The following is an 11,079-nucleotide window of genomic DNA, read 5'->3' as shown; positions in this document are numbered from 1 at the left end:
TGGGGGGGTGGGGGGTGCTTTGTTTGCAAAGGGAAATCTCCAAGGACAACCCGAGCACATCTGTGAAGTGGAGAAGTGCTGTTCAGTCATATTGTGGTTGAAGAGATGGAAACATAAATGTGAAAAGCATGGGGGGGGATGTGGGGGTGGGGTGGGGGGTCAGCTTGGTGGATGTTGGGGGGGCAGCTGGGGGTGGATGGATGTAGAGGTGTGGTAGAAGGCTAAGACTTATGGAGAGAGATTCAACCTCAAACCTTCAACAAACATTCACTTCTATTTAGTGCTGAAAGAACTCGTTCATTAACAACAAATCAGCTGACTTTACTTTTTGATGATTTTGAAAATGACAAAAATCATCTATCAAGAAGAAAATGCAAAAACATTTGCTGGTTGAGAGGAGATGAGATGATTTTCAACTTTTTTTTTTTCTTGTTTTTTTTAAATGTCATTTTAAATGAAATATTTTTGGATTTTCAACTCTTATGTTATATATTGAGATTTAGCTCTCAAAACATGATGATGAAGGTTTTCTCTCTCATTTTATAAATGAAACAATTAAATTGAAAAGTTCAATGAAAAGAATGATGAGGGGATGAAAAAAAACTGTATTTTTTTGGCAATAAAAATATTTCACAGTTTACTGTATAACAGATTGTTCACATTCAGACGTTTCTGCATACCCAAAAGTAAGTATGTACTAAAGGCGATTATTGTGCGAGGTATAAATGGTAAGGATTGCAGAATATTACATAGAAATTAAAACATCAATGTAAAGAATAAAGTTAAGGATGTTCATTTTAAGTATCCTCTGGGGCACTGCTGTGTATCTGTGCATGGAAAGATGTTATGTAATGCAGAAGCTACAGTGTGCACATGCAAATTGGTGCTCATAAGGTTAACATGAAAATAATGACATTTACATCCTATTTGGTAGTCAACAGTAACACAGTATTTCGCATTTGTCTTAATGTTTGGTTAGATTTAGTGAATGTTGCATACACACTAATAGAAAAGCACACAGGAGGTGCAATTGCACCTTCATTTGTTTGTACCCGAAAGCATATGGAAGACGGCATATGACAAACTTTAAAGCATATAGAAGGAAGAGTGAAGAACATTTATCTTATTGCAATCTGAAGAGGAAGATATGATATGCAAGGAGCTGAGAGTGTGGAGGAGGCAGCCTGGCAGAGGACAGATAATTCTTGCCACTGAATAGACAACCAAGTATTACATAAAAATCATGCACACACACACACACACACACACACACACACACACACACACACACACACACACACACACACACACACACACACGAACGGACGAAGCACTGCCTACACACACATGTTCTAAGTCTCCGTCCTTCTGTCTCTCTCTCCTCCTCAGTTTCAGACACACACACTCACTGAGTTAAGGTTTGGGTGGTAGGTGTAAAATGATTTAACAGCTTGAACAATTTACACCATTATGCTATCTGGAAAGTTAATCTGAGGCCAAATGAAAAACATTGAAAAATAATTTAAAATGAATTTGGATGAAAATCAGAGGAAATCAAAATTTGCTTTTGCCATAGTAATGTGCAGAAAGGTCCTTGATCAATGCGGTTACATTATTCATGTACTTGCACCCACAGCTCCTATATACTGCTTATGCATTTGCATGCATGTGTGCATTAGATGGCATGACCACTTATAGGATTTATCTGACAGTACAGTCCATTGCTGTGGATATGTTCAGATAAACAGATAAACTAAGTGTGCAACAGTAAGTCAATACTGTAACAAGAATATGACTGCAGTGTGACCCCAGAGTTTTCAAAGTAAGAGTCCCTGTTTTAGGGGCTTGAACGCTCCGGGATAGTGTGGACACCAGTAGTAAAAGTAGTAAAAAATGTATACACAAAAATAGATACTGTGAGACAACTGAACAAGCGCTTTGTTTAAAGCTTACAAAAGGTCACTGGTGTCGGATGTGAATCCAGAGCGAGTTAGGTTAAATGTTCTTATGCTTTCGTGTCCTGTTGGCATTGATTAAACATTGTTCAGTTAAAACCTGCAGGATGTTTATTACCAGCAGTGCAGCCTGACTGGAGAACACTACATATAAAGAATTTAAATCAAAAAATGGACTTTACAGACCCTGAACAGCCTTGGACCTTGGTACATTTCCGGTCAGATGCAACACAAATTCTCCTTTTCTGCCAGTTACTTCATATTTCTAAGGCGCCTTTTATGTGGTGTAAATTAAAACGCTTTACAAAAAAAAAATGTCTTTGATCATGAACCTATCCGAGCTGAAAATGGAAATTGCACACACACACACACACACACACACACACACACACACACACACACACACACACACACACACACAAGCTCTTGAAATTACAGTTTGTACAACCCTTTTCTTCCTGCCCCCTTAATGTCATCCAGCAGTGGTAAACAATATTACACTGAGCACAAACTCAAACTATGCGTGAATCAACACCGCTTTTCAAAACTCGAGGAAGCAGGCCATAAAGGGAGAGTGATGAAAAATGTTCGCCCACAGGGCCGACCAGAGATGTGTGACCTTCATGACGCTGCATTGTATTGTAGGTTCCCCAGTCACGCGCTGTCTCTCTCTCTCTCTCTCTCTCTCTCTCTGTCTCCCTGGATGACTAATCGGAAATCCTCTCTCAGAATAAGAAATTTCACATGTTCTTACTTTATCAAGTAATTTGTCTTTCACATTGTCTGTCTTATTTCTTTCTTTCTGTCTTAAAAGCCCTCCATGAGAATTTTCTCCACAGCGTCACCAGGCCATGATTAATATTATTCAAAGTGATTTTACAGAGTTGTTTTATGCAGTAGGGTACTGTAGCTCCATTCCACTGCAATAGTGAAAATAACTGCTTACTCTGTGAGCATGGTTAAAATGCATTGTTTCATTCCAGTGGTACAGTATGTTAGATTGCTTCTTTTTGATTGGGTTTTATAGCCGTGCTAACAGTATGCTTGTCTGTCTGTCCAGTTGCGGAACTATTTGTTGTCAAATAAATGATCAAATAAACACACAAATCATAGTCTGTTGTCGCTTATTTAACTAATATGGCGCTTGTAGAACTGTTTTATAAAATCAATATCACACGAGAGGGAATGATGTTGTACTGAATATCAGCACGGCTGTGATTGCCTTCGGTAATCGGCCTACGGCCTTGTACCCATGACTGAATCACAGCCGTGCTGATATTCAGTACATCACTCCCTCTCGTGTGATACTGCATAAATATCATTTAAAATTTTTCTCCATTTGTTCAGTGATAATTCTGAAAAGGGGAAACAGGACTTTACTCTATCTATCTGTCTAATTAATTAACATCCATGTGATGTAACAGTGCCACGCTTTTATCTGAAATTATGTCATGTATTAGAACAAACAAACAGTCTTGCTGTTGGTCCTCATACTTTTAATTTGTATGCTTGTAAAACAGAAAAAAACTGTTTATTCAGGTTGGACTGATAAGAAATGTTCTCAGCTGTAGTGCATTATGGCCAGGGGCAGCTTCATGTTGCAGGAAATCTTCAATAGAAAACACACCGTCCATCATCATAAATATTCACTTTTTCTGTACTATCAAGGTGGAAAGCAGGACACTCTGATCTCATCATGTTTAAGTCACAGAGCACTGACACTCCAAGGTCACAAAAACCACCTGTTCCAGAGGTTCTTCTTCACAATATGTTGGTTGCTTAAATGAGGGGATGGCTACGTGAATACGATGCAATACCGAGCTGTAGTTAGATATGGGCACAGTCTAAAACCAGCCCCTACCCACCTCCACTTCACCAACAAGTGTCACTCCAAAACAAGTCACACTCGACGCTGTGGAGGGTACTTCAAATGAAGGAGGAGGGTATACAGTACATGCGAAGCCAAATTATGGGATGCCTTTGCCATTTTACTGGAACAAGGACCATGGCAACGGAGAGACGCCCAGTGTGCACGGCTGCTATGCTGTTCCACAGTCTGGCGTACAGGCATTTCTGGGTTTGGTACAAGTCAAGCAAACGAAGGGACAAAGTGATATTGTCCTAGTTTTTGTCTTATCTTTTAAGACCACACACCGCACAAGGTGCATGTGCTTGATCATTTCCTCCGTTCTCCTGTTGCATGTGTAAACTGATGCACACTCGCTATTTAAGGGGTTTCACAGTTCACTTACACTCCGTGCTGATTTGTTGGGGAAGGACCTAAATACGGCAAAACCTCCATGTTAATGGGCAAACGGAAGGGGTGTAGATAGGAGCTGGATTTGGGATTGGGATTATTGATCTCCACCCACACCTCCCATCTGACATCCAAACACACGCACCTCTTGATATTGCTCCGCTAGCTGCTAACAGGAGCTAACAGAATGTGGTTTTAGCTTATGTGAGAACCACATTTGACTGAATAATTTCAATAAAACAGTAAAGAGTCTAACATGCATTTGTGAAAACCACAAGCTAACTAGCTCGGCCGTAGATGAACTTTGACCTGCTATTTCCTTTGATGGATGGATGTTTCAAGAATGTTTCAAGTCTCTGCAGGATGATTTGAAACCCAAAACATGAGGGTGGCAACTGTGGAAATGATTTTTACAAGGATGAGGGTGGCATCCACAGAAATACTAATAAAAGACTGGGATATGTAGGCTACATGCAATACATAATTAAACAGATAGGACAAACCATCCACAACCTCCTCCACAGTGTATAGGTGGAGATGACTTCAGAGGGCAGAGGGTGAAAGAGAGAGATAGACTAGCAGCTAAGTGTTAAAAATTCTGCCATATTCGCGGTTTGGATGGAAGACTGGCCCAGATGGATCATATGTTTAGCAGAAACACCAGTGTCACAGCTCCCTTCACTCTGCTGTTCTCAAGTACCAGTGAGTCATTGGTGTTAACCTACGTGCCTGCCATGTGATACTGACAAATAACCTCTCTGATCATTCTGGTCTGCTGTGGAAGGTTATTAAAACTCTAGCAACCTGGATTAAGGCTATTCTGTGATAGTAGGGGGCACAATGTCATGTCGTGACATTATATGGTCCGAAGAGGGAAGACCAACGTGTCAAAGTGATGCCTGGAGCGGTGCTTGACTAATGCAAGTAAGTGTTGCCCACATAGCATTTTATTACAACGGGTGAGAAGACTGAAGCCCCCCTACCCCCCCCCCCCCCACGACGCCAGCAGGCCATCAGCATGTTAATCATCTGGCACCAGGTGTTTGTATTAACAGTCCATAAAGATCAAATCACCCAAACTCTGTCAAGAAATAGAAATAGTAGTTGAAGGATTTCCTTCCTGGATCCTGAATTGCCAAACTAGTGGACTTACAGGCACATGTCAGTGCACTGTTCTGCAGACACTAGTGAGGTAAACCTGTAGAGCCTCTTAACCTGAGAATACATTGTACAACCTTACGAATGTTAAATTCAACTTGAACCGTATGAGTAAATTGTCTGCGATGTAAAGCCAAAACTCACAATTTATGTGTTCAGACAGATCGTAAAGCCGCGACCTGACTGCTCACGCTGTATGTTTGAAATAGGCCCCGTCGGCCCCTGTGGAAAGCTCCTCAGATAAGAGAGAACACACTTGTCATGAGGGCCATCAACCTAACACGCTAGCTAGCTAAATCAGAACAAAAGTACTACCAGGCAGCAGAAGCTCAGAGGCTATTTCAGGTCAACATTTCTCCTTGGTACATCGGGCGTGGCAGGAGGGGGAGGACACAGGTAGGCAGGTTTGGTGTTGCCGCAGCTCGACCAGCCTTGCCTCCATATTTTCTGTCCATATGATGCGTTGTGTCGCTATGTTCTGATTTCACTTTCACTCAGTTCGCCAGTTTGTGCAGTGAGAAAAACGGCAGAGTTGGGTCTTAGATATGCTTCAGCTGTGCGAGTCACTGACAATGGCTGACCCAAAATTTCCGACGGCAGGTCCGGAGCAGTTGTAAGCTTCTCACTCCGCTCTGTACACAAAATTAATTCGGATATCGAGTCAGAAACGGACTCAAAACTTAGTGTATGTCTAGCTTTAGAGAGCCGTGTTCAGAGAACTAGAGTTACAAGGTGTAACAGGTCAAATAAACTGACAATACACTTGTCATATTGTGAAGGATTCATCAGATAGATGTAATGGTGCAGTGAGTGGAGAATATGATGCGAGTTGCGGCACATTCCAGTTGTCTATGTAACTAGTGTGCAGACTTTCCTCTATTTCAGTCAGCCAATACTCTACAAAATGATATCTAATGAATGCGGAGTCAGTGACCCCATCACTCCCCTCAAATGTACACCAAATTAAACTCAGCACGGACTGGGGAGTGACGATAATAAAAGCATACTGACGATTTCTGCAGCGTCTCTCACCTCCTTCCAAGCTGCACGGAGAACGAAAAAAGTCCTTGAACAAGAAACTGAACTCCAAACACGTCCTGATTGTTAGATTAGTGCGCTTTGTGTGTGAGCATGTGTGTAAATGAGAGATTTTAAAGCGTAATATCAATGCAGTCAGTAAACTACAGCCAGTCATTATGTGGAATCTGTGTGAAATGTAATGTTATGTAACAGTCTTTCAAATACAAGTCTGGAAAAAAAAAATAATGAAGTGATACAGGAAAGAGAGATACGCTGGATGAAATAGAAAGCCAATTCAGTGGTTGATGTATTTTTCTCTCTACATGGCGACCAGATGGAGTGACACACAGGAACCTTAAACAATAAAATCATAAATAATAGGAACTGGACCTGGAGAGCTGACCATACGCTCTCTTAAGGGAAATGCCCTGGCTGTCATTACTAACCATATGTACAAGTGTAAATAGAGATAAGAGAATGTAGTCTGAAATTCTAGTGTCCCTTTATGTGTGTGTGTGTGTGTGTGTGTGTGTGTGTGTGTGTGTGTGTTGCTTCAGTTGTAAAATGAAAAAAAAACATTGTTTTAGTCTAGTTAGTATTTCAAAATAGAAAACAGCTAAATACAATTAAATAATACCACTAGCATCTCAGAAGTGTGAAAGAAGCGACAGTGGCGGCTCTACAGCAACAAAGTGAAAAAAAAGTTGGCTGTGTAACTTTTGTGTGGGAGGTACAAGAGAAAATTTTACAAACAGATTTTTCCTGACAGAGAAAGGATGGTGGTGGATGATCAGAGACAACAGGATTACAACTGAAAATCACACTGTTGCACATCTTAAACACTTCCTCCTAAAGATAAAACATATATTAAATTCATTTAAAATAATTTACAAACAACATTAATGAAAGTACTGATTTAGTAAGATCTTACTTTCACAGATGTTCCTCAGTATTTTATTTTTAATATTCAGGAGTGAAGAAATTCAAATAATTGGGGTGAAAATCAGATTTTATAGCATAACCAATTCAAAAATTCTTTTTTTTAAACCATTTTCTTTCTTCTAATTACTGTGAAGTATTCTGGCTTTTGTGTAACATTAACTCTTTTCTTTACCTTACACTGTTTTTGCTATTAAAGAGCAGGAAACAGTTTCTGATGTGCAAACAACAAAGGGGCTATTTGTAAGTTCTCCGCTGAACATAGTTTCTTGCCGGGAGCGGGTGGCGGTGATTGTCACTTCTCAAGATCTTCTATTGCGTTTACAAGAAAATAGGTTATAATACGTTTTCTGAGCAGCTCTACTTCTTTAGAGTATATTGGAGGCTATAGTGATTTGGTATCAGAATTTGACAAGATGAGGTGGAGCTAGCTGGTTAGATTTAACATTGGCTTTCCAACACTGAAGACAGACCTGGACGAATGAAGGAATGATGTTTCTTCTAGACTGGTAAGAAAACAGCTGTTGATGCTAATGCTAGCTATGTAGCAATAAAAAAACTTCCAAATAGGTCCTTTAAAACCACAGAAAATAAACCCATTGGAACGGATGTAATATTTTAAATATATGGGTATTTTTCTCTCATTTTTGTTGAATAATTGTTTTTTTTAAAACCCTTGATATATTGCTGTTGGAAATGTGACTAAAGAAGTGAATCACGGATCAAATGTGATTCTTTTACCCCCAGTTAAACTACTGTAAAGTGCTAATGACTCATTCTGCTCCACAAGAGTTGATCTTTGTGATCCGGATCTTTTAACTTTATTGTTCTAAAGTTGTATGACAAAAAACAAACACATGATGTTTTCAGTAATAACAGTGCTGAGATAAAACCCAACTGACACTGCATATCACCAGTCTGTGAGGATTTTAACATGTGCGGGAGCCAGAGCATGAAGATACAAAAGTCATTAATTGATCATTGATGAATTATCTTTAGTACGTTTGCCTCAATAAATCAATCCCAAGTCACTCCCTCTCCTCTCAGAGGAAAGGCAGTTATGACCTAAGCTGAGTGCAATAAGGTGTGTTGCTGCTGTTTACTTACTGAACAGCTGATAGCGTGATGGAATGACCCTGTTAACTTGTTTTATTTGACAACACTATAATTCTCATCTTCCTCTAACAGAGACTGAATAAACTGTACACACCTTGAATCACAAGTGTCGGTTTCAATTCCCATGTATGAGCATCAGTTCCTTGAAATGCCCCTTGAGGAAAGCAACAACTGTTTCCTTGAAAGGATGAACATTGCACCGTCTTGACTCCAAGACCTCTTCATCTTTATCCTAAGCCCCCCTCTCGCCGACAGCACCTACAGACCATTTTCTGCTAATTTCAGTATATTCCTCTTCAAAATCAATGCGGAGTATTGATCTTCAAAGGGAGACGCATTATTCCAATCGGCCTTTTTCACAGAAGTCATTTTGACTTGTCACAGCAGAAGAAGCACAAGTGTGAATAATGCAGTTAATGATGGCTGAATTCCATTTAGCTGCTTCACATTCAGGGCTATTAGAAACGTGAGCTTTGCTTATGAGTCAAATGCCCACTGTTTCTTTGAAAAAGACTTGTTTGCCTATATCACACTGTTTTTGTAAACATATTCAATGGCCTTGAGTCATATAGATAGTTCCAGTTTTATGTGCTAGTGCTTTAAGCCATGAAATATTCTTAATGGAGGTGAATGGAATTTTATTTGTGGTGCTCACAATGTTGAAAAAACATAGAAATAAGAAATTATGCGTGTCCATAAAACACTGTAAAATACTACCTATAAAAGAGGATTCTTAGAGACATTTCAAAAGCTTTGTAAAAACATTTAAAAACACTAGCTGTGTAAAGTTATGCAAGTGAAAAAAAAAAACATTTTTGTGATCCGGTCAAGCAAAACGTAAAAAATCAGATGCTTTGATTTAAAATCATGTGCATCAAAATCATTTTGGAACCCATACTTGATTTTGTAGTGTTTGACATTAGGTGTCATAACACATTTTACACATGCCTTGATTGCAGTTGGATGTGTGAGTCTATGTATTCTGTGCTTATACTGTCTTGCCAACATCCCATAATGGGCAGCAGACAGACATTGTTTGGCACAGGGAAGCGTTTAAAAAGGGATGATGAGCAATGCTACAACTACAGAGTGGGTGTCCAAAAAAAATAAGATGAGTTTCAGTCACCATGAAAATTACAATGCATAAAAAGAAAAAAAACCTCTCATCTAATGCAAATGAAAACAAGACTAAGGCAAGACTACAGCCAAGCTAACATGCTCTCAGTAACAATGTTAGCATGATGTTAAGAAGGCATAAAGTTTACCATGTTCATCAGTTGGTTTAGCATAGCATGCTAACATTTGACAATTAGCACTAAATTAGCTGATGTTGACATGATGGTGGTAGAAGACAAATAGATAAGGGTGATAGGTGATTACATGAACGTGCGTAGCAAGTGTCATTGTAATCCAGGCAACACTTAGGAAATGACTGAAAAACGAAATGAAATGTTGGCGTCATGGTGACACTAGATGAAAGGTCAGGGGATCACCAAAGCCAGTAGGATTCATCCTGTGGGAATGATCTGAATGTCTTTAGCAAATTTCACAGCGACCACAGTGGTTGTTGTGATAATTAAAAACCACAGTTTGATCGTTTCAGTTCGGACCAAAGTGGTGGACCGACAGATCAACACTGCCATCCCTAAAGCCACACTGCTGGCATGGCTATAAATACACAACACACAGCCTGGCAGCAAGATCCACCAGCTCTCCTTCTACAAGACCACAGGCTGATCTCTGATTTTCATTCAGTCTCACCTGAGCATGGAATGTACCATCTGCTCAGGTAAGCACAGGGGTGACTTAAACAGGCGCAATCAACATGCATAGAAGGAAATACACATTAACAAACAAAACAGACACTTAGAAAGTTGGTGGTACTGAAATGTAGCCATGGGCACGTACACACACACACACACACACACACACACACACACACACACACACACACGAGTGTAATGCCATCTGCTTTAGAGCGAATTGACCTTTCTTTCAACCACTTCACAGGCCCAGCTAGGGGCTACAACCTGCACACCTGTTTTCACTTGAATTTAATTAGCATACAGTCAGGAGAAAAACACTGTATTTGTTAAAGCTGAGTGATAAATTTAGTGATTACATTTAAGCTGAAATGCACTGATAATGCAATAATTAAAACTGATAATGTTGGGGAAATTGCAATTAGATATTTCTAATTGCTCAGCCCTAATTTTGAGTGGCAAAGAAACATCCTGTTCACTATGCGTTTAATAAGAATCTTAATGACAACACCAGACAAAACCAAGGGACAGGTCCTAATCTCGATATGATCAATTAGCATGCGCGACGCATACAGTATGCCAGCTCATTTCAGCTAACAGCTGCCCCTGTTATCCATCTTTGAGCCTTAATTAGCTTACTGTTGTAATTATGAATTATAGGTCAGACGTGACTACACATGCATCATCTGACCACTGTTGGAGGGTTATTTCCATTTTTTTCTCTGTCTGTCCTGACTGACTGGCTGCATGGTGTTTATGAATGGGGGCAGAAATGGCTAATAGGCTAATATCATAAGCATGCAGAATGAGAGCATCAGATTAACACACCACCTGCTGAGAATCACAGCACCGAATTGATTTTGACGAGGTT

Source organism: Seriola aureovittata, chromosome 6 (assembly GCF_021018895.1).
Source record: "Seriola aureovittata isolate HTS-2021-v1 ecotype China chromosome 6, ASM2101889v1, whole genome shotgun sequence".
NCBI classification, from domain to species: Eukaryota; Metazoa; Chordata; class Actinopteri; order Carangiformes; family Carangidae; genus Seriola; species Seriola aureovittata.
This window is presented reverse-complemented; position numbering follows the sequence as displayed.